This window comes from Mus musculus, chromosome 13, assembly GCF_000001635.26.
Source record: "Mus musculus strain C57BL/6J chromosome 13, GRCm38.p6 C57BL/6J".
Classification (NCBI taxonomy): Eukaryota; Metazoa; Chordata; class Mammalia; order Rodentia; family Muridae; genus Mus; species Mus musculus.
This window is the reverse complement of record NC_000079.6, coordinates 63944074-63970899: the sequence shown is the minus strand read 5'-3', so window position 1 is coordinate 63970899 and position 26826 is coordinate 63944074. Positions and strand designations below refer to the sequence as shown.

At 43.9% G+C, this 26826-nt stretch overlaps 1 pseudogene; it reads left to right on the top strand.

The window, feature by feature from the left end:
* On the top strand, window positions 24336-25055 carry Gm7695 (predicted gene 7695; annotated as a pseudogene).

Sequence of the window (26826 nt, the reverse complement as noted above, 5' to 3'; positions counted from 1 at the left end):
GTCCAAAAATATTACATGGAAAATTCCAGAAATCCACAAGCCATAAGCTTGAAATTGCATGCTATTTTGAGCAGCATAATGAAATCTTGCACCATCCAACTTGGTCCTGCCCGGGGTGTGAATCACCCCTTTGTTCAATGTATCCATGTATGTATGCTACCTGCCTGTCAGTTACTTAGTAGCCATCTTGCTTAACAGATGCCTACATAACTAACCTTCACTTTACTTAATAATGGCTTCCAAACATGAAGGTGATGCAAAGGGGGTCCAGACATAAAACACACCCGAGGACAGATTGACTCTGAAACTGTTTCTGTGCTGCAGGGCACGTGGGAAAACCACGATCCACACTGGGGGGTCAGTAAGATCCACGGTTTGATGCATCCACAGGGGTCTTGAAACATGCTCCATGGATAAGTGGCTGCAGTGGCATTTACGATAGCCTATAACTAGGTAGGGTGGGAGCTACTCTCATGGCTATGTGATCAGTATGGGCGCTCTTAAATTGCACTGTATGGGGGGTTAGCCTTATTTTAGAAAGACACAAGGATGTGAGAAAGAAATTGAAAAAAGATCCGAGGCAATAGATTTTTACACATAAAACAGTAAATTATTAGGTGTTAGTTAAATATAAACGCTGCAAACAGTGTGTTTTATATACTCCTCCCAAGAATAAAAATATGCCAAGCATGGAGGGGGAAAGGCGTTAGCTAATCAGATTTCTGGCCTCCTCCTTGAAGCCCTAGTAACTGCTGTGCTGTTTAATGAGGTAGCAACCCAGTCTCCACAGACAGGAGAATCCAATAGAGGACTGGAGGGTTTGCTAGCCTGGGGACTAATTATTGCCTTGTTAAACAGTGAGATGGGGTTATTGTAATTTTGGGTATGGCAATTAAAGTGTATGGTGCAAACTAGCTTTTAGAAACTGATAATTTCTTGAAATCAAAGAAAAGCCAAAGGAGTAGTTTACAGAAATGCAGAATCTCCTTGGACCCAGTTACAAAGCAAGAGGAGAAGGAGGAGAAAGAGGAGGAGGGAAGGAAGAGAAAAAAAAATGGAAACTGTTAAATGAGCAACAGAATCAGATAGAAACCCCTTCAGACCACCTACCCAGCAGACAGTGCTACCAACTGGCACACATTGTAAGGTTGCCACAATGTAATACCACACAGAGCAGTTTACAAGTCCATTCTCTAGGAGCTAGAGAAATGGCTCAGGGCTTTAAAAGCATGTAACTCTCTTATAGTGTAACTGAATTCAGATTCTAGCATGACGTGTATGTACAACTAAGAAAATCAATACTCTAAGTGGAACTGGAAAACAAACAAAACAAACAAAACAGCCACCCCCCCAAAAAACCAAACCAACCAACCAGACACGTCATAGCAAAAACACTGAAGGTTAAATATATATAATATATGTGTACACACACACACACACATTGAAAGCACCAACAAGCATCAAGCAAGAAGACACGGAAACCGCAGGAAGATTGACAACCAACTTCTTGGGAGAAACAATGGAGGCTGCAAAGCAGTAGATAACACGTTTAAAAGGTTCACAAAAAAGACTAGCTAAACCAAGAGGAGATACTTGGCAAAGCTGTTATTACAGAATGAGAACAAAATAAAGATTTTCCCAGGTAAGGGAAGTCTGAGAATTTGATGTTGGCTAACCGTCCTTACAGGAAATACTAAAAGGAACTCTTGTGGCTGAGAGCACATGACTCCCACAATAACTTGAATTCACGTACAACAAACAGCAAAGGTACTTGTGTGATTATAAAGGATGGAGCAAATGCCCATTTTTTCTGCCTCTTTTTGTCTTGTCTGATTTAAACAACTTTCCCGATATAATATGGTCGTAATGTATTTGGGGATCTGCAGCACATAAAGATGTCAGATACATGTGGTATATTTGATCTATTTGGCAGCAATAACACAAAGGTGGTAGAGAGAGCAAAGCTCTATTAGACTATAAAGGTGTCTGGTAAGACAATAACAGGGTTGTTGTGATTTAAATAAGAACGCTCCCCTAGGCTCACATCTGTGAATGCTTAGTCACCGGGGAGTGGCACTAATGAAAGGATTAAAAGGTGACCTTGTTGGTGGAAGCTTGTCACTGGGGGTGGGCTTTAAGGGTTCAAAAGCCCAGGCCAAGGCCAGTGTCTCCCTCAGTCTGTGGATCAGGATGTAGCTCTCAATTACTTCTCAAGCGCCATGCCTGCCATGATCATAATGGACTAAACCTCTGAAACTGTAAGCAAGTGCCCAGTTAAGTGCTTTTTGAAAAAATAAGAGTTGGTTTGGTTGTGGTCCCTCTTCACAGCAATTGGACAGTGACTAAGGTAAGGTTAATTTTTTTTATATATTAATGATCTAAAATGTCTAAAATAGCATCAATAAAAAAGGGGAGTGCAATGTAACTAACTATACAGGGATGCATTTGTTCATTTCTGGAACAGTGCTTACTGTAAACGATACAAACTAGAACTCAATTCTCTTGAAATGTGTGCAGTAAACTCTATGGCAACCACTTAAAACAGCTAAATAAGGGGTCGTATGGATGACCCAGAGATGAAGAGCACGGCTGCTTCTGTAGAAAACCTGGGTTTGGTTCTCAGCACTCATCTGTTGGCTCACAAACACTTCTAACTCCAGTTCCAGGAGGCTTGGTGTCTTCTTCTGGCCAATATGTGCACTGCAAGAACACAGTGCACACACATATGTGTAGGCAAACTCTCACATACATAAAATTAAAAAAATAGTTTTAAAAGAAAAAACATTGACCTCATAGCCCATAGAACAGCTCAAAATAACACATCATAACACAATATACATATATACATATTCTTTCCAGGCATACTTTCCATGACAAATCTCACGTTAAATGCTAAAACAAATCTCAGACACAATACAAAGTAACAAAGTATGTTCTCTGACAACAATTCAATGAAAATAGAAGCCAAGAACAAACAAGAATTTGGAAAACTCATAAATGAGTATAAATTAGGCAAACACCCCTAAATGACTAGAGAGTCCGAATTCAAAGGAAATCAGTGCTGCTGGGGTGTAGCTCAGTGGTAGGCTGGGTGCCTAGCATGTAGCAAGCCTTGGCTTCCACGTCAAATACCACAAAACAAATTAAACTGAAACAACAGAAGTGAAATCAGAAAAGAGTTGTAGATAACAGAAAATGGAATCGTAATGCTCCTCATGAGATGCAGTCACAGTGGTGCTCAGAGGAACATGGTAGCTAAAATGTTTAAATCACAGAAGACAAAAGGGTCGGTGTGGTGGTGTGTAACTACAGCCCCGGTGCTGTGGGGGTTAAGGCAGGAGGATTGCAAGTTTTAAGTCAGCTTGTGCTATGTAAATGATATTACATTAGAAAAAGAACAATCGAGAGGAAGGAAATAATTCTGAACAGTGCAGAAATTATTGGAAGATAATAAAGAAAAATCACCAAAAGAAACCAAAGCTGGTTCTTTAAGAAAATAAAGAAAAGCTGTACCTAGATTAACCTAGATAAAAGAGAAGACCTCTAAATATTAAAATAATAAATGAAAGAGGGCAGTCAACCATCCAATTTATGCTAATAAGATATATTATTATAAAGAATACTGTAACTGATGTAGTCCAAATACAAAATAACAGATGAAATGAGTAAGTCTTTTGAAAGACAATAATGTAACTGATTAAAAATAGACAATGTGAATAAACCTCTAACAAAAGGGAAAATTGAATTACTAACAAAGTTGCTCACAAAGAAAATCCCAAGTCGGGAGGGCTCATCATTGAGTCTTAACAACCATTTAAAGAAGAATAAATAATCGTTCTTCACAAGAACCTCCCCAAGACATAGAAGAGGAAAAGTTCCCCAACCGCTTCATAAAACCAGTGTTAACCAGATGCTAAAACAAAATAAAGACATCAAAAGAAAGGAAAAATACAGATCAATGTCTTTATAAACCAGACACAAACAGCCTTTTAGAAAGCTAACCATACCAAATCCAGTCCTGCATGACGTCATACTTGTTAAGTGAGATGCATTCCCAGGATGTAGAGTGGGTTTAACATCAGATTATTAATGAAAACATTGAAACAGAATTAAAATGATCATAGAGCAGATGAAAAGCACGCATTGACAAACTCTGACTCTTACCACTGTGACGGAAAGACCCCATGAGCAAGGAGTAGAAGAGACATCCCCCAACTGAAGGGAGACACCTGTGAAGAGCCCACAATTGACATCACACTCAACCCCACTGAGATCAACAACAAGAAGAGAGTGGCTGCTCTCAGTACTTGTAATTAATATTCTACCAGCAGTTCTATGCAGGACGGCTAATAAAGAAATGGAAAGTGCATCTGTTAGACAGGAAGAAGTGCAAATGACATAATACAGTATATAGGAAATTTTGAGGGGGGAGTATAGTGAGGTTGGGACAAGCATCAGGAGATGAATTTTCTCTCTGACACGTACTGACTGGTTTTTTGTGTCAACTTGACACAAGCTGGAGATATCACAGAGAAAGGAGCCTTCCTTGAGGAAAGGCCTCCATGAGATCCTGCTATAAGGCCTTTTCTCAATTAGTGATCAAGGGGAAAGGACCCAGCCCATTGTGGGTGGTGCCATCTCTGGGCTGGTAGTCCTGGGTTCTAAAAGAAAGCAAACTGAACAAGCCAGGGAAAGCAATCCAGTAAGCAGCACCCCTCCATGGCCTCTGCATCAGCTCCTGCCTCCAAATTCCTGCTCTGTGTGAATTCTTGTGTTGACTTCCTTTGGTGAAGAACAGCAATGTGGAAGTGTAAGCTGAATAAATCTTTCCCCCACAACTTGCTTCTTGGTCATGATGTTTTGTGCAGGAATACAAACCCTAAAACAGACACCCACACAAAAATAGGGACTGCATCTCTTGTCTGTAATCCCAGTTCTGTGATCAGGCAGAGGCAGGTGAATCCCTGGAAGCACACTGGCCACCTCGCCTATGCAAATCACTGAGGCCCTGTTTCAAAAATTAAGATGTAGAGCAATTGAGATGCTTGCTAGCATGTACATATACATGACTATGCTTCTGTACCTGGCTCCAACAAACAATACTAAAAAAAAAAAAATCAAAGTTCCAAATCACCAATCTGAAACTATTTCCTGTTTCTGTCTTCCCATCTTATGGGGAAAGTTAAGTCTGAGATGACTGACCTGTTTTTACCGTTCCTCAACCAGGCTCTATATAGGCCAACCCCTTCACATGCACACACACAAATACACACACACACACACACACACACAAGTTTAGTAAAGTTATAGTATTTGAGATCAATAACACTAATAAACTGCATGTCTGTGCATTTGAAATTAAGGGAAGAATTCAATTTACGTTAGTATTAAAAATATCCAGGAGCAATTTTAACGAAGACATTTGAAGTCTTCTGAAGAGTATAAAACGTTTCACTCAAGTTAAGAATGGTTAAATAATCAGAGACATGATCTGGAAGTGCAGAGGCCATGGCTCACAAACACCGTGGATTCTCTCTACTCCCCATCAGAATCCCAGAAGGCCTTTTTGTAGAAATTGACAAGGTGGTTCTAACACACTTACCTGTAATCATCGAAAATGTGTGTTACTGCCACAGGGGAGACAAATAGGGCAGCAGAGCAGAATCAAGGTTGCAGGAGCAAGCTCCTGTATCCTAGCACAGGAAGCCAAGGCAGAAGAAACACAACCAAATCTAGTCTAGGCCCAAACTGAACGCCTGAAGAAAACTTAAATAAAAGAAGAAAAGAGGAGGGAGGGAGGAGAGAAGAGAAAAGAGAAGACATCATACATCCCACAGAGGGAAAATCACGTATTTGATAAGAGATTAGTATTGAGAATAAATAAAAAACCCACAACACAACACAGGATTCCAAACACTGCAGTGATGTGCTGTGAGCAGTAGTCATGCCACCAAGAAATATGCGTCAGTGGCTAAGATATATGAAAGGGTACTTGACAATATTGTTCACCAGGGTAACGCAAATAAGAAACCACAGACAAAAGAATGGCTGGAATCAAAGTTTGACATTCACAAGTGTTGACAAGGGTCTTGGTCACTTTTCTATGGCTGTGATCAGATGTCTGAGAAAAGAACTCACAGGAAGGAAGACTTTATCTCAGCTCATGGTTTCAGGGTGGCAGGAGTTAAGGGGGACCTGAGAGGAGCTGGAGGAGGAGACTGAGGTAAATATGACAGAAATACAGTATGTGTGTGTGAAGTTATTAAAGAATAAATAATTGGCTGGTTGTCTCTGGCTGTGGAACTGTGGATGCAGAGGTTTGGCTGTGCCTTTCAATCCAGATGTTACAAAAGAAATAATGACAGGCCATTCTGAGGGAAAGCACATCTCAGCACCATAAGTTCAGCAAGGTTAGGTAGCCTCCACCAACAGAGGCCTGCTGGGCAGCCAATCCCAGAGCCCCCACCCTGCTTTCTGCTTCATGTTTGCCCCCTACTCTGCTGGTTTGTTTGTTTGTTTGTTTGTTTTGACTTAGCTCCACCACCCTGAAGCAAGGAACAGACTGAATTAGAGCCACCATGATGGTGGGGATGAGCAGGGAGCTTACCCCCTGCATGTGTTAGCTGGAGAGACCACTGAGTGGACCTGCTAGTGGTCAGGACAACTGGCTAGGCCAGGCACTGTCTTGGACCCTTTCCCACCAGCCTTGGCTTCTCTCAGACTTTATAAGTTCCATATTTTACTTGTACTTTAAGGATTCTTTATTCTCCCCCCCTTTTCATTTGTTTTATAAAATGCACATTTAGGTGATAATGGGGCTTGATTTTCTACATTAGGCCTTTTGTATGCCTTTGAGTCAAATGTACAAAAAACACTCCAGTGAAACAAATACCAAGCCATTATACTGAACAGTCCACAAACCTCAGAACTCTTGGACTCGAGGCACTTCCTGAGGTCCCCTCTATAGCCTCCTTCCTCCAGGGACCCCTCCCAGCCAACTTAAAAAGTCCAGAAACAAATCCCTGGACCAGAGCCTGGGTGGTTCTTTTCTGAGAGAACACACTTGCCACTGGAGTGTCAGCCCCTCTCATCCTGTGTTCTGGGGAAGCCACAGAACACAGGCCCTGAGGCTCTGGTCTGAGTATACCACTGGGTGATTTTGCTCGGGTCACTTTGTATGTACTGAACAAACTTCCCCGCTCTGTACTCTTCCTCTTAAATATTGGGGGATGGCTGAGGACAGAGCCTGTCACGATGAGGCTTGCCTCACCCACCTTCAGTCCTCTCCCTGTGGCTGCTTCTGTCCCTAATCCTGCCACATATATAATGTTCCCATTGCATATACAATGTTCCCATCACACATATAATGTTCCCATCACACACACACACACACACACACACACACACACACACACACACACACACACACGATGTTCACACCACACATACAATGTTCCCATCACACATACGTGGTTTTTCCATCACATAAACATGCTCCCAACGCATATACAGTGTTTCTATCACACACAGTGTTCCCATCACACACACAATGTTCCCATCACACATACAGTGCTCACATCACACATACAGTATTTGCATCACACACAGTATTCCACTGTATGTGTGAGCCACTAGAAATTTCTCACAGGTGCCTGTGCATGGCTGGTGTGGCACATGATTACTAATGAACATGATTACCCTGTCCGCCTTCCCAGAGTTTACCTGCTAGACAAATTGTAGAGTCCTGGAAAGTAGGGCCTGTCAATACAGATGACATCAAGAGGAATAAGTTAATTCTGGAGCCCAATATGACTGACTGTGACCTGGGAACATAGATTTAGGTTTCCCCAAATACCATGTTCCACCATTGACATGGTTATATGAACGTTTTATTAGTTATACAAAAAGTCATAAATCAAATTATTTGCCAACTGCACTGGTGGATCCAGAGGTAGGTTACAGCAAAGCAGGACAAACTCTGCCATAGGTTTCAGATGCTATCTTACAGCTCTTGGATGGGTGAGAACTATAAGACAGCTGAGAATACATTGTAAGGTCAGAAAGATTTTAGGTCAGACACAGGATGGCTGGTGGATGACTGTGGTGATTTGTATATGCTTGGGCTAGGGAATGGCACTATTAGGAGGTGTGGCCTTGTTGGGGTGGGTGTGTTACTGAGGGCGTGGGCTTTAATACCCTAGTTCTAGCTTCCTGGAAGTTAGGCTTTCTTAGAGGCTTGCAGATGAAGATGTAGAACTCTCAACTCTTCCTGCAACATGCCTGCCTAGATGTTGCCTTGTTCCCACCTTGATGATACTGGACTGAACCTCTGAATCTGTAAGCCAGCCCCAATTAAATGTTGTCCTTATAAGAGCTGCCTTGGTCATGGTGTCTGTTTACAGCAGTAAAACCTTAACAAAGACAATGGCTTTCAAAGGCATGAAGACTAGCCCAAAGTAATTTGGCTCATGTCTCCAGGCCACAATCCCCAAATTCAGGCATCTGGTCTTCTAAAATCTTCAATACAGCTACCCCATTTCTCTTTCTTTCTTTCTTTCTTTCTCTCTCTCTTTCTTTCTTTCTTTCTTTCTTTCTTTCTTTCTTTCTTTCTTTCTTTCACTTCAGCCCACAGGCACAAATGGTGAACCACTCTGATTAGATAGTAGCCACTCTTTCTACTCTATAGATAGAATTTTTTGTACTATGTGTATGAATAAGTAGTCCTTTGTGAACCCTACCACCATGTATTTTTGTGCCTGCCCAGGAAGATGGCTCACAAGTCCCATGGGAAGTCTCTATCCAAGTCTCCTCCACCCAGCACTTTCTCTTGGATACCCCTGGGGTCTCCCTTACTCCTTCTCCAGTGTTTGGGATGCTAACTTTCACAACCCTGTTTTGTAGTGTAACGGCCCCAAGTGGTGAAACACAATAGTGTGTGGAATGACCAGTTCTATCAGCTAGAGTACAATCACCATTTATAGACAGATACACTTGACAGTAGGGAACTAGTTTGGGCTTCGTAACAAATAGGGCTCTAAGATCAGATAGGAGTTTTCTTCTCTGTCAAGTGGAAGTAGGAATATTAGTGAGGTGGAGCCAAAATGGAGGTGCCTTCAATCTGTGGCTGTGCCATGCTTCAGAGCACTGTTTCCTAAGCAAAATGAAGCAATATTATTTAACTTTGAAACCTTCCTTATGTAACTGCTTAGTTTTGACATGATTTTTTGCTTGGTGCCTAACTTGTACCCAACCCTAGCACACAGCAGTCCATCTCTTTGTGTGGGCTTCACAATGTTGAATACTTAACAGTCACGAATAGTACAAAACCCTTCATATAAATCAGCTCTCTATATCCATGGGTCCCACATCCACAAATCAGCCAACTATGGATCAAACATGTTTTGAAAAATGTTGCATTTATACTGAACTTGTAGAAAATGTTTTCCTGTTATCATTCTTTAAATGACATAGCATAATGATGATTTACATAGGATTTATGATATTTAGAATCATAAGTAATCTATAGGTGCTGAAGGACATACAAATACTATATACAAATACCATATGCAAACATATTACACAATACTATACCATCTTATGTAAGACATTTGCGCATTTTCAGGGTTGACTATTTTCTAGACACACTGCAATGTATCTAGTCTTGGACAATGGGGACCTGATGTTTGGAGATTGTCCACAGATCACAGCTTGGATGCCAAGTATTCATTAAGTGCTTAGATTTATCAGAGCTGACCCTGTCCTGTCCTGCCTTCCCGCAGTGGCAACAGAATATGCAAATGGCACTGGTGTGCTGTATGACACTTCTCCATGTGGCTGACAGTTCTCACCCATACATGTCCTAAAGTTTTTCACTTATTAAACTTGTATTGGTCTAGTAAGTCCACCTTCTGGGGCTCCCCATAAAGTGCCATGTCGCTTCATTTCTGAAGGCTTGAATTTGAGTTTATAGGAAACAATGACAGCATACACTAGAACTTTATGAAGTGGAAATTTCTGGTTTCTTTGGAAACTCGATTATGTCATATAATGTTTTGCTGAAGCAGATACATGAGAGGACACGTGATGATTAGAAAGAATATAACTAAGACCCCACAGACCCTGGGAGGAGGCCCTGGCATTGGTTCACCTTGCTTCTGGATCAAACCGCCATTACTGGTCAGTAAGTGGTGATTGCTGAGTGGACTGGACTGCTGTTAATAACTCTTGCTGGTGTTTGGCTAGAGGACTGCTGACAACAAAGATTGGAATACTCAAAGAACTATTTCTAAACAGGTCCACAGCCCCCATTTCCTAGTAACCTTTCTTTTCCACTACCTCTGGTGTGTAATGGGCTGGAGGGAGGTGGAAGCATTTAAGAACCCTTATTAAAATAGGTTTTGGAAACCCTAAACCTAAGGCATCATGTGGCCTTGCTGGAGAGGGTAGTTGGGGCTGAGTAGCTTCTGGCTCAGGAGCACAGACTTCCAGAACTTCATCAAGAAGCTTGCACGTAGCCCTCTCATCAGAACCAGATGACTACCTTGGAACCTGGCTCTGGCCTCCCCAGGGAACATCCTTCTGCCTTATCTTGCTGTTGTGGATTTAAGATCATCTAGCATTTTCAGTTAAACTATCAGACAATAATGTTTGTGAGTGAGTTTTTGTACGCACATTTGGGAGTGTTATATATGAGTGTGGTGTATGCACATCTGTACATTCTCAGAGGTAAGAGAAAGATATCAGGTGTTCATCTTATTCTCTTTAGTTAGATTCCATCACTGAACCTAAATGTAGGTTGACAGCCAGGAAGCCCCAATGATCTGCCTGCCTCCATTCCCCAGTGCCAGGGTTACAAGTGCATGCCTAGCCAACCCAGCTTCTTATATGGAATCCAAGCTTAGGTCCTCACACTTAATGTGGCAACTGCTTTAACCCACAGAGTCATCTCTCCAGCCCTAGAAAATAACATTTTAAATGACCATTGATGAAATTCAAGCCTGACTTTCTTCAATAGATATAACAACCATTATTGTTGCAGGCCAACCAACAGCTCGCGAGGAACGGTACAACTGAGATGGCAGCTCGAGCTGAAAGAGAGGAACTAGACAGACAGAAGAAAGAACGGAGCCAAATCAAGGCAGATTCTGATCAAAGCTCAATTTTACTATTCCGACACGCAGTTATGAAGGAGGGGAAGGGGCCCCGATTCCCGCCAAATAATCCTGAGGTCCAGTAGCAGAGTGACCACGAGTATGGCTCCGGAACGGCAGGCTCTAGCACTGGGCGTGGCAGAACGATTGAGCGGCAGGCTCCACCCCGATGTAAACAGTGAAACCTGAGCAAGCAGGTTTCAGACTGGGGAGGAGAGGCTATACATTATGACTTCTTGGGAGGGTCCAAGGCTCTAATATGTAGGCCTATGTTTTTCAAAACCTACTTTTAGTAAGGGTTCTTAAATGATTTAACCTCTTCTCTTGCCCACCACTCACCAGAAGTAGTGGAAAGGAAAGGTTAATAGGGCAAAGGAGGATGTGGATCTGTTTAGAAATAGTTCTTTGGGGCAATTGCAATTTTTATTGTCAGGATAGCAGCAGTTCACCCAGGGCCAAAAAAATGGGAATGAGTGGGTAGGGAGGTGGGGGGGAGGGTATGGGGGACCTCATGCTTTTGGGATAGCATTGGAAATGTAATTGAGGAAAATATGTAATAAAAAAAAAGAAAAAAAAAAAGAAAAAAAAAGAATCAGCAGTAGTAGCTCCATCTACTCACAAACACCATTTATGAATCAGTAAGGGCAGTTTGATCCGGAAGAAACCACAAGGCTCTGCCAACGGGCCCAAATCTGTGGAAGCTGCAAGAAGCCACTGGAACATTACAAGAAGTTCTTTGGTTCATTTCTTTCTATAAAGTCACAACAAATGATGGTCAGCAAAGAAGGTGAACCAATGCCACAGCGTTGCCAGTGAAGACCAGTGTCAGCAAAGCCCAACGAAGAGCAGCAAAGAGTGGCAAGGCGAACCAACGCCACACAACATCATCTACTGTCTGCTGGGTTATATTTAATACCCTTTCCAAATACCATGTGTTCTCTCAATCATCCACTTTAGCAAAACATCACATGCCCTTTTCCCAAGCAACTTCCAGAAAAACACTGTGTGTCTACCTCAGCAAAACAGTTTCCATAAAAACATTACAAAATACAACTAAATCTCCAAAGAAACCAGAAATTTCCACTTCCCTAATACCATTTGTAGTACTGTTAATATGGAAAAATGCACTCTGAATTCCAGGATGCTAAATACAAATTGAACCCTTGAATCACAGAAGGTAGGAGGTGGGGCCCCAACTGAGTCAAATGGTCCAACAGAGGCAGCCGTAGGATGGATCAGCTTCTGAGTTTTGAGCTTTATAATGATAAAAAAGCAATACAAATTCAGTAGAAACGTACTTTAGGTGTTGAATTTTAATTCCTTCTCAGGATAGCAATATGAGATGTGATATTCTTGTGATCCCCAGCTGTATGCCCAACTGAATGCATATTTGAGGTAGCTAAGATATGTTAAACACATCTGGGGAGGGGACAGGGCTTAACACAGGGTCGTGATATGAAGCCCGAGTTGGCTTGGAGCTCACTGTGTGAGTTAGGCTGGTCTTGAGTCTGTGGTCCTCCCAGCCTCAGAAGTATATGTCACATACAAGGTTCTATAATACTAGATGCATCATACTTGTTATGTTTTCATTTTATAATTAATTTATCAGCAATGTCTTAAGCTAAGGGTCATTGAAACTGCAAAAGGCCAGGGTTTGGGCATGACTAAATTTACCTTTCAGTGAGAGAAGTGACAAAGGGTTGTACATCCATCTTCAATTCACAATGCACACCGAGCAATCTGCCTATTGTAAGAAAGCCAGCAGAACAAGAGAATGACATTCAGCCTTGGTCCCAGGGACCAACAGAAGAAGTGAGGACCAGGCACAGAGGGGTGGGCATGTCTAGAACAGTGTGTCTCAACCTCCCTTATGTTGTGATTCTTTAACACATTCCCTCATGTTGTAGTGATACCCAAGCATAAAATTATTTTTGTTGCTACTTCATAACTATAATTTTGCTTCTGTTTTGAATTGTAATATCTGATATGCAAGATATCTGATCTTTGACCCCTGTGAAAGTGTTGTTTGACCTCCAAAGGGGTTGTGACCCATAAGTTGAGAACCACTGATCTAGCCAGTTCTTGCCAGGCACACAAATCCACTACTTCAGAATAACCTTCCAATTTCTGCCAGGACGCCAAGATATAAATTTTCATATGAACATATGGGTGTTATTTTTAAATGTGTGCTCAACCTTTAAAGTCATTTTGCAGGGGGTAAATTGACCCGTGAGCTCCCACTTTTCAACATCTGCCTTCCAGTTTTCACGGGACAGCAAAACACCTGTCAGCCAGGCAGTCGTGGGCAACTCATCTATCAGGGAATGTCATTACTTTGTGGTTGGCAGGAGAAAAGTAAAAAGAGCAAGTTAATTATCGCTAAGCTGGGTAGCGGCTGGAGGAGGAAGAACACTTCTGTCATTTATTTACTGGTATTTACTCTCAGGATGATAAATCAAAGTTGTGGCTGGCCAAGAGCAGCCGCCTGCCAACAGCTGTGTCAGGCAGATGCTCTCCCATGTGAACAGCACCTGGGGAGGGCTGCTTGCCAGGGGCTTCCCTTATCTGCTTCCAAGATTCCAGGGAAGGCATGGGAAGGACCAAAAGGGAGAAAGAAGAAACTATAGTGTGCACTTGGAGATAGGCCCTGGGGGTCTGGACCAGTAGGAAGGAAGCTGGGAGGGTAAGAGAAACCTTGCTGGGAAAGTCCCAGGGCCACATCAACCAGAGGGCTGATCCTGAAGTGTGGGCAGAGGTTGTCCTGCTCCTGCTCAGCCCAATACAAAACCCCGGGGCTTTTTCTCACCATAGGAAAGAAGTAATATTCAGTTCAGCAATGGAATAAACAAAAAACCCAAACTGTTGTAGACTACAGTATCTCTTACTGTAGAGGAATCTGTCCCAAGATCCTCAGTAGATGCCTGAGACCACCAAACCCTGTAGACACTAGGTTTTTTCTTATATACCCACACCTACAATAACACTTAATTTACAGTATGAGTGTAACAACAATATTAAAAATAGATAACTATAGCAATATACCATGGCACTGGGACATAGCTCAGTTTGGTAAAGTGCCTGCCTAGTGTGCAAAAACCCTGTGTTCCATCCCAGTACCACAAAAAGAGGTGTGGTATTACACACCTGTAAATCCAGCACCTGAGAGGCAGAGGCAGGAGGATACAAAGTTCAAAGTCATCTTTGGCTGTACTGTGAATCTGAAGGCAGTCTGGGCTATAAAAGACCCTGTCTCAAAACAGAGGATGAAGAAGAGGATGAAGAAGAGGAGGAGGGGGAGGAAGAGGAGGAGGGGGGAAAGGAGTGTATACTTCAACCAAATAGCCAGGATCATAGTTATTAGGTGAAAATGAGTTCCTTCAATATGCAAACTATGACTCAACTCATCTATTAATTGTCATGGTTACTTAGTGACCAATATGCAGGTAGCAGTCACAATGTGGACATACTAAACAGATTCACAAGCCAGGTAGGATGAAATGGGACAGCTTGAGTTTTCACCTTACTACTGAGATTTATTTCTAGAATTTTCCGTTTCATACTTTCAGATGATAGTTGGCTGAGTACAACTGAAGCCACAGAGAGTGAAGCTGATGCTAAAGGGAGGGGGGGCAGTGGACAATCAAAAGACATTCATATTGCAGAGTTCGGAAACAGATATTGCCTGGGGCGTGTGATGCAGAGAATATTTTAAGGTGTGAATTTTTGGCACATCAGTTCAAGATAAAGCAATTTCTATTGCTCGAGGCCACAGATGCCTGCTATGTCCTCATGGACCCGTTCAGGAGGACTGCATCATGACAGTGGCTGTGAGGGTCTGTCCTAACTATTCCTGGGGCTGGATCTGTGCCTACCCATCATACCATGTCCCTTCCACACATCTTTTGGATGTGTTATGGGCAGGTGTTACATTTGTTTATTCATTCAACACATAGCTCCTGCCTGGACCAGCCAGTATCTTACCAAGCTGCCATAGTACCTGCCTGAGAGCTGTGCAGGGGGTGCTTTTGCACAAAGGCTTGGAGTTGGGGGAGGGAGGACACAGCTCTTCCAGATCTGATGAGGAGGGGAGGGAAAGGCTCCTATCTTTAAACCTCAGTTAAATTGAAAAAAAATTTTCCAGCTCCATCTTCAGGCGAAAGAAGCAGTTTGGAAGACTGCTTGGAAATGGGAAAGGTATTGCTTCCTAAGTATTTTGATGGGTCATGAAGAATGCTGGTCAGGTTATCTAAAATTAGGAGTAAATTCCTTACTATATTAGGTCAAATACACATGCAGAGAGCCTTAGACACTCAGAAGCAAAAGGAATACTCGTTTTAAATCTGAGGTCAGCCTGGTGGCACAAGCCAATAAATCTCTAGTTACTCAAAAAGAATGATGCAGGAGGATCATGAGGCCGGCCTGGATAATTTAGTAAGACCCTGTCTCAAAGTAAAATGGACATGGGCTGTAACTAAGATGTAGAATGCTTAAGTGCTAGGCTCTAGGTTCCCTCCCTAGCACCAAGAAACAAGCAACAACAACAACAACAACAACAACAACATAACTCATTTTGGGGCAGGGAGGGTATGCATACCTATAGGAGCAAACCCAGAGACCCTAGGTTTTGAACTCGGAGGCCAGGGCTGTGCTCTTTTTTTTTTTTCTTAATTCTTTTATTATTTAAATGCATTTATACATAAAACATATTAATAGTATTGAGTATTTTGAGAATCAAATAATACATAAAATTTGTTCAACTTTTATATTCATATTCTTTTGTACCCTAAAAACATCATTAATGAATATTTAATACTATCCATAACTGAGGATCCTATGTCTAATGTTGAATACTAAATTGTTTCAAAACATACAAAATATTCTTTGGGAGTTAAGCATAGTAAAAGAGCATAAAATATTAAAAGTGAATCATTAAGAAATATACTCAAAAGCAGGGCTGTGCCCTTATGAGCTTATGGCAAGTGAGGAAGCAGACTAGTAGAGACTTCCCAACCCAGTCTTCAAAACAGGTTAATATCAGCGGCCAAGGGTGAGCACAAAAGATTTGGGGGCTACCAGGAAGGGCAAAGATGAATAGAAAAATCAGGAAAGACTAGTGCTATGATTCACTAGGGTCAGGATCTGCTGTGGAAGCATAAGAGCCTGAATTGGCACTCTTTGCATCCATGTAAAAGCTGACTGTGGTAGTGTACACCTATAATACTGGTGTTGGGAAAGGGGACATAGGTGAATCAGTGGAGCTCACTGGCAGATAGCCTAAGTCAATAGATGAGCTATACTTTCAGTGAGATACTCTGTCTCAAAAATAAGGGCTTCTTATAAGAGACTGAGGGAAGAAAACAGATATTGACCTCTGGCCTTCACATAGGTCTACTCATGCACACCCTACCCCCCCGCCCCGCCCCCCCAACACACACACATAACCCACACACTGTGTACTGTGAATCTTTGGTAACATCCATTAGGAACTGAGATTTGTCAATTCTAATCCAAGTTTACCATTTCCTTTCTGTGAAATTACCTTTAAAAAGAAAGAAAGAAAGAAAGAAAGAGAGAGAGAGAGAGAGAGAGAGAGAGAGAGAGAGAGAGAGAGAGAAAGAAAGAGAGAGAGAGAGAGAGAGAGAGAGAGAGAAAGAAAGAAAGAAAGAAAGAAAGAAAGAAAGAAAGAAAGAAAGAAAGAAAGAAAGAAAAGAAGCATTTGTTTTTTGACAAATACACAAGGTGACTTGAGAGGTGTAACCTATGTGTGAAGGTTAGAACTGTCAACTTGACAACCTAGAATCACCCAAGAAGAAAGTTAGCAACAGGGATTTACATTGGGTTGACCTCTGGGTGAGTTTGTGGGTAATTGTTCTAATTAAGTCAAGTGATGTGGGAAGACCTAGCTCACTGTGGACAGCACCATTCCCTTGAACTATATGAGTAGAGAAGTTGGCTGAATGTTAAGTAGGGAAGCAAGAAAGAGCACACACATTTCTGTGTTCTCTTGACTATGGATGTGATGTGACTAGTTTGAAGTTTTTGTGTTGACTTCACCACAACGATGGACTGTAAGCTAGAATTGAAAGCTGAAGTGAACCCCCCTTCCCCTAAGTTGCTTCTTAGGTGGGGCAGGGTTCAGTTGTTTTATCACAGCAATGGAGTGAGACTAGGACATTATATATGAAGAGCTAACTTGCTATATTTTTTAGATGCTGTCTTCGTTAGGGTTTTACTGCTGTGAACAGACACCATGACCAAGGTAAGTCTTACAAAGGACAACATTTAATTGGGGCTGGCTTACAGGTTCAGAGGTTCAGTCCAGTATCATCAAGGTGGGAACATGGCAGCATCCAGGCAGGCATGGTACAGGAGGAGCTGAGAGTTCTACATCTTAATCTTAAGGCTACTAGCAGAATACAGGCTCCCAGGCAGCTAGGACAAGGGTATTAAAGCCCATACCCACAAGACCACACCTACTTCAACAAGGCCACACCTCCCAACAATACCACTCCCTAGGCCAAGCATATACAAACCATCACAGATACTTTCTCTAGCCCCAGCTGGCCTTGAACATGTAAAATCCTCCAGCTTCTACTTCCCAAGTGTGTGCCACCACATCTGGTTATAAGAGACAACTTCTTGAGGGCCTTTTCAACATCTTGGGCAAAGATAACAAGATATAGAAGGGGTTTTCCTAGGCACTTAGAGTGAGCCAGACTATCCTTAGTAATACTGAATAATGTTAATTCTCAGAACCCCAGGGTCCTATGGATACTGCTAGTATCTATAGCACAGCACAGCCATCTTCCTAAACCCTGGCCAGGCTCCTCTTCATCATATCCCATTAGTCTATGTCAATACAATTTAATTTCATCTCCAGACAATACTATTTTAGCCCTTCAGGGCTTAATGGCCAGCAGCTGGGAGTTCTGGTTGAATGGTTCCTCTGGGGGGAAAAGATGGAGATCTCTCCAGCCTACAAATAGAGTGAGCCTCATGGCCATCCTGTCTGGCCTTCTCTGCAAAGGCAGCACTTCGGAGTCACAGAAGCATTCAAAAGTGTCACTTTTATGCCCCATGGGTGGATCCAAATTTTGATTTCAGATTACTTTAAAAATTTCCATCCCACAAGGGAACCCTGGTCTAGATAAAGAGGTGAGTGTCTACTGCAGCTGACTTCCTTTGGTGACTAATTATTCTGAGGTAATCCACTGCTTTAGAGCTGCAATGTATCCTTCACACCTCCTGCTCCATCATTTATAAGCCCTATGGATGAGAGAGAGAGAGAGAGAGAGAGAGAGAGAGAGAGAGAGAGAGAGAGAGAGAGAGAGAGAGAGAGCGCAGCAGTAACTTTTATTGGCTGCTGAAATGCATTAGGTTGCATAGACTTTGAACTGTGTGGGGGAAGATAGCTGGGCATGTAACCAGAATAACTCGCATCCGTCTCCATCTCAGCTCCCTTAATAAACCTCTGCATTGTTTTATGCCCAGGATTTATTGATGACCTGCAGTGGCCCTCTCCCAGGCCTGGCCCGCTGGGGTGTTTGTGGGGGAAAGGGCAAGGAACAAGGCCCACTCCCTGACCCAAGCTGCCCCATAAATCAGGCCCTGCCTTGGGCTGTGATGGGGAGCCAGATGGTAGCTGTTATTGCAGGAGCTCGACAGGAATCAAGGCCTGTGATCTTCCCTGTTGTTAACAGGCCTGATTTTTTATGGCTGTCAGCGTCCTTGCAATGGCTGAGGGAGGCATGCAGGGAGAGTGCAGGGGCCCCATCGCTCTAGAGCTAGGCTTTTTGCTCCCGAGAGGACAAACTGCACAGGTTGTTCCTTCTTCCTTGCTGACCGGGGGTCTTGGCCTCAGACTATGTTTTTCTGAAGCAGCTTCTTAGGGTGCACAAGTGGCAAGGCTATATATAAACAAACACCTTCTAGAAGGGAAAAATGGTGGCAAGCTTCCTTTGCTGATGGCCTGTAGACCCTTAACATCGTGACTCTACCTGAGAGGGGACAGCTGGACCTTTCCGTTGAAGTGACAGCTGAAACTCAGAGGTGGTATTGCTGCCTAGAATGCAGTCCCAAACACTGTGGATGCTGAAATAAAAGAAATTACTAAAAACTACTTGGAGGATGTTTGGATTCTTGCGTTTTCAGAACGGATAGATGGAAAGTTTAGGAAGGATAAGGAGGGAGAATGGAGGGGACAGCGGGGAAAGCAGAGTTTCCGAGACCCAGAGAGAAACTCCAGTCAGCTCGGAGGTATCTGATTAGGGGTATTAGCTGCCGAGATCCGGTCATTAAGGTGGGGTAGACCACAGCGGGCGTAGTGGCCTGGACACCACCGTGGAGGTAAACAGCTTATTAAGTCCTTGTGTGGTCCAGAGGCCTGTTTCCAACAGGCACAACCTCCCAGAAAGAACAGAACTGGCCCAGGGCAGGGTTGTGTGGCCAACACCAAACAGCCTACCAACACTCGGAGCAGATAGTAACAAACTCCCAGCTGCAGCCAAGTGGTTCACAGGGCAAGAGAGCAAAGCTATTTATTTATTTCTGTAGGGCTTGAAGCTAGCCTTGGATCATAGGGAGGTTAAGCTTACAGATAAAGCAGACATTCCCAGGAAATCACATCTAGAGAGTTCCGTTGGGGGGTGGGGGTGGGGCATCCAAGTTCTTAGAAACCTTTTAGGCACACTTGGACCACCTCTCCCCTCTGCAATCATATGCTGCAGAAGGAATGAACCCGCAGCCACATGTCCAGTTTCAACATTGTGAGCCAGGGGACAGGCAGTAAGTGTATTGGTGTCTGGCGACCCACAATTCTCATTGTTTCTAGATAATTTGTCCATGTGGAAAAGAAAATGACCAAAGTAGCTTCAAGAACAATCTGCTGTTCATAGCCCCCACCCTTCACCCCCAGTTCACAGAGACAGAACTGTAATGTGAGCACTAGAAGGTAGAGGCAGGAGGATCACAAGTCCAAGGTCATTCATGGTTACATAGTGAGTTTGAGGACAGTGTGGAGGTACACATGACAAATAAATAATTTTATCTCCAATAAAATCAAGACAAAACAAAGGGGCAGCAAGCAATAAGATGGCTCAGTGGGTAAAGTGCCTGTCTCCAAACATGGCAAGCTGAGCTTGATCCTCAGGACTCAGGACCTTCATGGTAGGGGAGGGCTGTCTACTACAAGTTATATTCTGACTTTAGCTTGCCTGTTTTCCTCTCTCTCCCTCCCTCTCCTCCTTCTCTCTCTCTCTCTCTCTCCCTCTCTCTCTCTCTCTCTCTCTCTCACACACACACACACACACACAGAAACTGAATTTAATAAATAAGCATGGAAGTGTACTTGACTGTCTCTGGGCTGTCCTTATCTCCGACTCTTGATTTCTTTGATGTAGAAAGGGGATAATTTGCATACCTACCTCAAAACATTGTTGAAAACATTAATTAACATTGACACCCACTGGGCCCCTGTCACAGTGCCTGGAATGTGGCTTATAGCCCCTACTCTGTAAAAGTGAACCTATTGTTCTGATCGCTAATATTTGGTTGGACTAAATATGCAGCTTAATTACTGTTCCTTTAATTCGGTTTATAATATGATCCAAGAGTAATAGAGGTACCAGTGATAAGCAGCCAAATTAAATCACCTGCTGTGGACCAGACACAAGCTCCTCATGTCCAACCTATGAATAAGGGAGGCTCAGGGAACTTAACTTTCTAGTAACCTTGTACGTTAGCATGCATGAACTTGGACTTGAGCCTAAGAAGTCTGAGCTCAGAGCCAGACTAAGGGCTTTTCTACACTACTGGCCACAGCAGACCCTATCAGTCGTGTCTGGTGACCTTTAAGGGCATAGAAGGGCAATAAAGTCACATTTCTTGATTTTTCACAGATACTTATGGTCAGGGACGCCCTGGGCATTCTCCCTGGTGAATGAAACAGTACTGGCTAATATTTTGGTAGTTCTAGCCAAGAAAAGCCTCGGTGTCTGATGGAATCTGGGAGGAGGAGTGGAGCAGAGTTGTCTCTTTAGCTAGTGAGCCAGGAGTAGGTTTGCCAAGCATCGCTCCAGCATCTCATGGAGGTAAATCCCCACATTGGTTAGGACTCATTCGCCTTGACATTGCCTTCCAGATTCAGGGCATCTAGCAGAGTTCACCTTTAACCAGGCAGTTATTTCCATGGTTAGAACACTGGTGCTGGAGAATATGGGTGCTACTCTCCAAGCAAACTGCCAAGGGAGGGCACTGGCAGCTCAAGTAGAGGAGAGAAGGTTCTAAAACGTCAGGAAAAGAAGAGTCAGGGAAGGGGAGTAATATCAAAGAACAAGATTATCATGCATATTCAGGAAAGGACAGGTCCCAGGTGGGACTCTCAATATCATTCTGGAAACCAGACAAGACCTGAGGAAATGATGTGAAATTCCACTCCACCGTGAGTGGTGAAGCTGAGGGTGTCAGGGATGTGATGCCCTGCGAGGCTGAGTGACTGTCAGTGATTTTCCAACTCAGATTACATGTCCATCAACACTACAACCGAATTACCTACCTGGTCCTTCGTTGTTCAACACAGAGCTACCTGTGTGACCCAGAAGTAAAATATTTCTGAATGGTTTCCAAACCAGCTGAGTGTGGGCTCGTCCTGTCCTTTTCCTTGAACTTCTTTCTACCTCTATAACTCCTTCCCTCCTCTCTTTCTCCTCTTCCTCCTCTCCCTTCCACCCCTCCCTTCATCCTTGTCATTCTTCCCCTCCCTCCCCTCCCTCCTCCCTTTCTCCCTTCCTCCCTCCCTCCCTTCCTTCCTCCCTCCCTCCCTCCCTCCCTCTTACTACTTCAATTTCTGTCTATTGAAGTTATTTCAACCCTGCAGGAAACAAAGCTAAGGGAGAGTCCAAGAAGGTTTTCAGGTGACCTCATACCCAGTCAGCCCATTGCAGTCAACAGCCTGCAGTGCATAGCAAGAAGGGACGAAGGTAAGGCTCTGTGAAAGGAGACTAAGTCATTGCTGCTCCTGCTGAGTCCCTTCTGCACTTCAGCATGCCTGTCCTTGAGGCTTATGAAAATCTGAGTGAAACTGAGTTTCAGACTCATGTTTTGCTTCCATAGATGGGAGGCTGTGGATTTCCATTACATGATGCCTCTTAGACCTGGCTTGTAAACCCTGATTAGTATTGCTGCTGTGCTGTGATTATCACTTACAGTACATTATGCTGTTTTGAGGCCTGGGGTATGTTAATATTTTAAGAATCTTACCTCAGCTACTGTATGCTTTAAAATAGCAGGCAAAGTCTAACAGAGAATCCAAGGTCGCATAGTGGATAAAATGGGATGCATTCAAATGAGTTCTCCTTTCCTTTCTCGGTTACCTTACAGATCTAGAGAGTCAGCAACTCTGGTCTTAATGGTCCATGAAGCCGGGCAGTGGTAGCACACACCTTTAATCCCAGCACTTGGGAGGCAGAGGCAGGCAGATTTCTGAGTTCAAGGCCAGCCTGGTCTACAGAGTAAGTTCCAGGACAGCCAGGGCTACACAGAGAAACCCTGTCTCGAAAAACAAAACACAAAACAAACAAACAAACAACCAGAAAGAAATGGTCCAATGGTCCATGAAGTGACCTAGTATGGGTGGAAGCCTCAGGAAAAGGAGAAACCTAACCACACAAAGGGATTTAAGGACAATCGAACTAAGGAGACCACAGCGCAGAGGAGATTGAGGGAACTACAGAATGATCTGGGCAAAGGCCCATCTCAGCCCTTCCTGCATTGTCTGAGCATCCTGTTCAGTCTTCCTCCCTCCCTCCTTCCTCCCTCCATCGTCACTTCTTCCTCCCTCTCTCCTCTATCTCTCTTATCTTGTTCCTCCTTCCCTCCTCCTTTTCCCCTCCCTCTTCCCTCCCTCCTTTCTCCTACCCTTCCCTCTTCCCTCCTTCCTTCCTCCCTCCTTCTTCCTCCTTCCTTCTTCCTCCTCCTCCCCTTCTCCCTCTTCCCTCCTTCCTTCCCCCCAATCCTACTCTCCTTCCTCCCTCCCTCCTTCCCCCTCCTCCTCCTACCCTTCTCCCTTTCCTTCCTTCCTTCCTTCCTTCCTTCCTTCCTTCCTTCTTTCCTTCCTTCCTTCTCTGATTCATTCAGACAGCTCTTCCTCCTTTTATCCCATTCAGGAGAGATGTAGTTGATGGCACACTGAAGGACAAAGGCAACAGCATGGATGTCATCATGAACTAGGGAATCATGTGAATCATGCAGCTAGCAGACAGATTGGGCAGCAGAGTGTCATTTTCTTAGTTCAATAATCTAACCCTAAGTGACCTACTTCATAGTTTTTAGCTCTCCTCAGTGAACGTGTGCATGTTTTTTAGTGTATATAGTTATCGAGTATAACCTGATGTTTTGAAGCATGCACTCAGGGTGCAATGGGCCTTTGCCCAGATCATTTTGTGGGTTTAACTGTTTTCTTTAAAATGGGATGGATCAAAGCACTTTGGAGTTGTTTTGTTTTTGTTTTCAAATATCCCATGGTGGATGACATAATGGTGGAATTAGGAAAAGAGGAGAGAAGTTGCTCAGTGTGAAAAGGTGACAGGATGGTAACAGAAATGCAGTGGAGAATAGGGGAGGGTAAGCCATGGGACATGGAGAGGAAGGGCCCCTCAGCTGGGCTCCCAGAATAGCCCAGGCCACTGGCAGCAGCAGGTCCAATCCTTTACAAAATGTTCTGTGTGGCCTCTACCTTCCCATTTGTGACTTTCTGCATTAACTACCATCTACTACTACTACCACTACTACTACCACTACTACTACTACTACTTCTCTCTCTCTCTCTCTCTCTCTCTCACACACACACACACACACACACACACACACACACACACACACACACACACACTTTCTCTGATCAGATGCTCACTTAACAAAATAATAGTAGTAGCTTCACTCCTGGGGCGTATGAACTCTCCAAACCATGGGTTCCTTGACCAGACTTAGAGTAGCAGGTGTATATTTGTCCCTGTATAGCAAGCCTTAAATCCAAATAGATGGCAGTTAATCACCTCCATAACATTCAGGGCAGTGTTGCACTCAGCGTCATTATGGTAGTTCCCAGGGTTCACATCACAGAAAAAAGAATCACTAGACAGTTGCCCCTGCTTCATTCCCAGCAGCCTACACAGCACCTCCCATACTATGAAAGCTACCAGACTTCCTTTCCAGTTTCCGCGGCAGCCGCAGTCATGAGCAGCAAAGTCTCACGCGACACCCTGTACAAGGCGGTGCGGGAAGTCCTGCACTGGAACCAGCGCAAGCACCGCAAGTTTCTGGAGACAGTAGAGCTGCAGATCAACCTGAAGAACTACGACCCTCAGAAGGACAAACGTTTCTCGGGCACCGTCAGGCTTAAGTCCACCCCTCACCCCAAGTTCTCCGTGTGCATTCTGGGGGACCAGCAGCACTGTGATGAAGCCAAGGCCGTGGATATCCCCCACATGGACATCGAGGCGCTCAAGAAGCTTAACAAGAACAAGAAGTTGGTCAAGAAGCTGGCCAAGAAGTACGATGCCTTTTTGGCCTCCGAATCTCTGATCAAGCAGATCCGGGCCCAGGCTTAAACAAGGCTGGCAAGTTCCCCTCCCTGCTGACACCCAATGAAAACATGGCGGCCAAAGTGGATGAGGTGAAATCGACAATCAAGTTCCAGATGAAGAAGGTATTGTGTCTGGCCGTCGCTGTCGGCCACGTGAAGATGACCGATGATGAGCTGGTCCACAACATTCATCTGGCTGTCAATTTCTTGGTGTCCTTGCTCAAGAAAAACTGGCAAAACGTCTGGGCTTTGTACATTAAGAGCACCATGGGCAAGCCCCAGCGTCTGTATTAGGACGCTCCAATAAACCTCAGTGCTGCCACTCAAAAAAAAAAAAAAAAAAAAAAAAAAACCAAACCAAAACAAAACAAACAAAACAAAAAAAACAACCTACCAGAACGGAGGAAGCTTTTTAGTCAGTAGTTTGATCTCTCCATGTCCTGTGACCAATGTTTGTGGTGTCTTCGGCAATAGGCTATTATCATCCAGTTCTGGTGGGCAAGCAAGAGCAGTAGTAATAGTATTGCGCTACAGGTCCCCAGGGCATCCTGACCAACAACTCAATGGGGGAAGGTGTCGCATACCTACCACTGAGATTTGTATTTGGCAACCCATGACTTCTTGGAGAAGCATTATCCCCCATATAGGATAACTCCAATTAAACTCACATATATATGAAGTTTGTAAAATATTAGGTTTTCATATGGCTTTTCAAACATCCTTAACGTTAGCTGTCATCTGCCTTATTCACTGAGGCAAGCTCTTTCAGCAAATCCAGACTCACTAGCCAGCTCAGGGCTGCACACTCACGTAGCATTTCCATGGTTTCTAACATCCAAATTCTGGTCCTTAGGCTTATACAGTAAGTACTTTAACCTCTGAGCCCAGTCTCCAGCCCCCAACCTTCTACATACTTCATGAAGAACTAGGAGAGAGGAGCTGAAAATATCCAAACATGAAGAAGTAATAAGAGACGAGAGAGCTGGCTGTCTGATGGGACACAATACACTTTATATCCACACACACGGAAGCACTGTGCCGTACCCCGTAAATGCACACGGTCATTGTACTGGGTTACAATAAACATGCCATCAGAAAAGAAAATCTGTCACCTAAGCTAGTTCCCAATGCTTGTTGGAGCCTGTGATATAGAGATCTGTGTATTTGTCAAACCCCTGAAGAAACGGAAATTTTGGCCTCCGAAGGTTCCAAGGCAGTGACCTTGTTATTGTTCCTAGGGTAAGCTATTTTAATATTTCTCAGTATGTCAGCACCGAGTGCTTCCTCCTAATCCCACGTGTAAAATCTATCTGAAAAGGCCGCATAGAAACCAGAAGAACACTGCAACAAAAGAACCCAGCGACAAGGGGACGTTTACATAGTCTCTTGAATAGCTGAGTTCCAGGGGGCCACAGCAGCAAATGCAACAATTCATGTGCAACCAATCCTGAAATGTTCCTTGCAGGAGGTGAGTTTTGAGTCACATTTTAAAGGCAGTGAAAGCCATTGACTGAAGCCAGGAAACTGGGAGGAAATGATTTCTCCAAAACCACGAATCTTAAAGCAAGACAGACTCAACATTTTCCTTCTGCCCTGAGGGAATAAATTATCCGAGACAGATGAGGGGCAGGGAGGAGGGTGTGAGATCAGGTAGGGAGAAGTGGGTGGAGAGTTGCTCAAGGAAGCAGCCTGGGTTGTGTTCTGAGGCAGTACTGATGGGAGAGGTTAGTCTCTGAGCAGCCATGAGGAACCAGGGCCATAGTCATGGAAGACTGACTGACAGGCTGCCGAAAGTCGGAGTCTCTTAGATGAGCAGAGACGGCGGCTGGGATGGTTGAGGGAGAGAGTAGGGCAACTGGGAGAGACAGTGAACCACATGGGATGCACATGGGGAGCAGTGCTAAGGGATCCTTCCAGATCTACTAAGGTCAAATACCGTGATGTCGGCAAGCTAGCTCAGGGAGCAAAGGAAATGCCTGCTGCCAAGCCCGAGGACCTGAGTTCTATCCCCTGGGCCCTTGTGGTAGAAGGAGAGAACTGATCTCCACATGTGTGCCTTGGTGCATCACACACACATACCTCGCACACACACCCCCA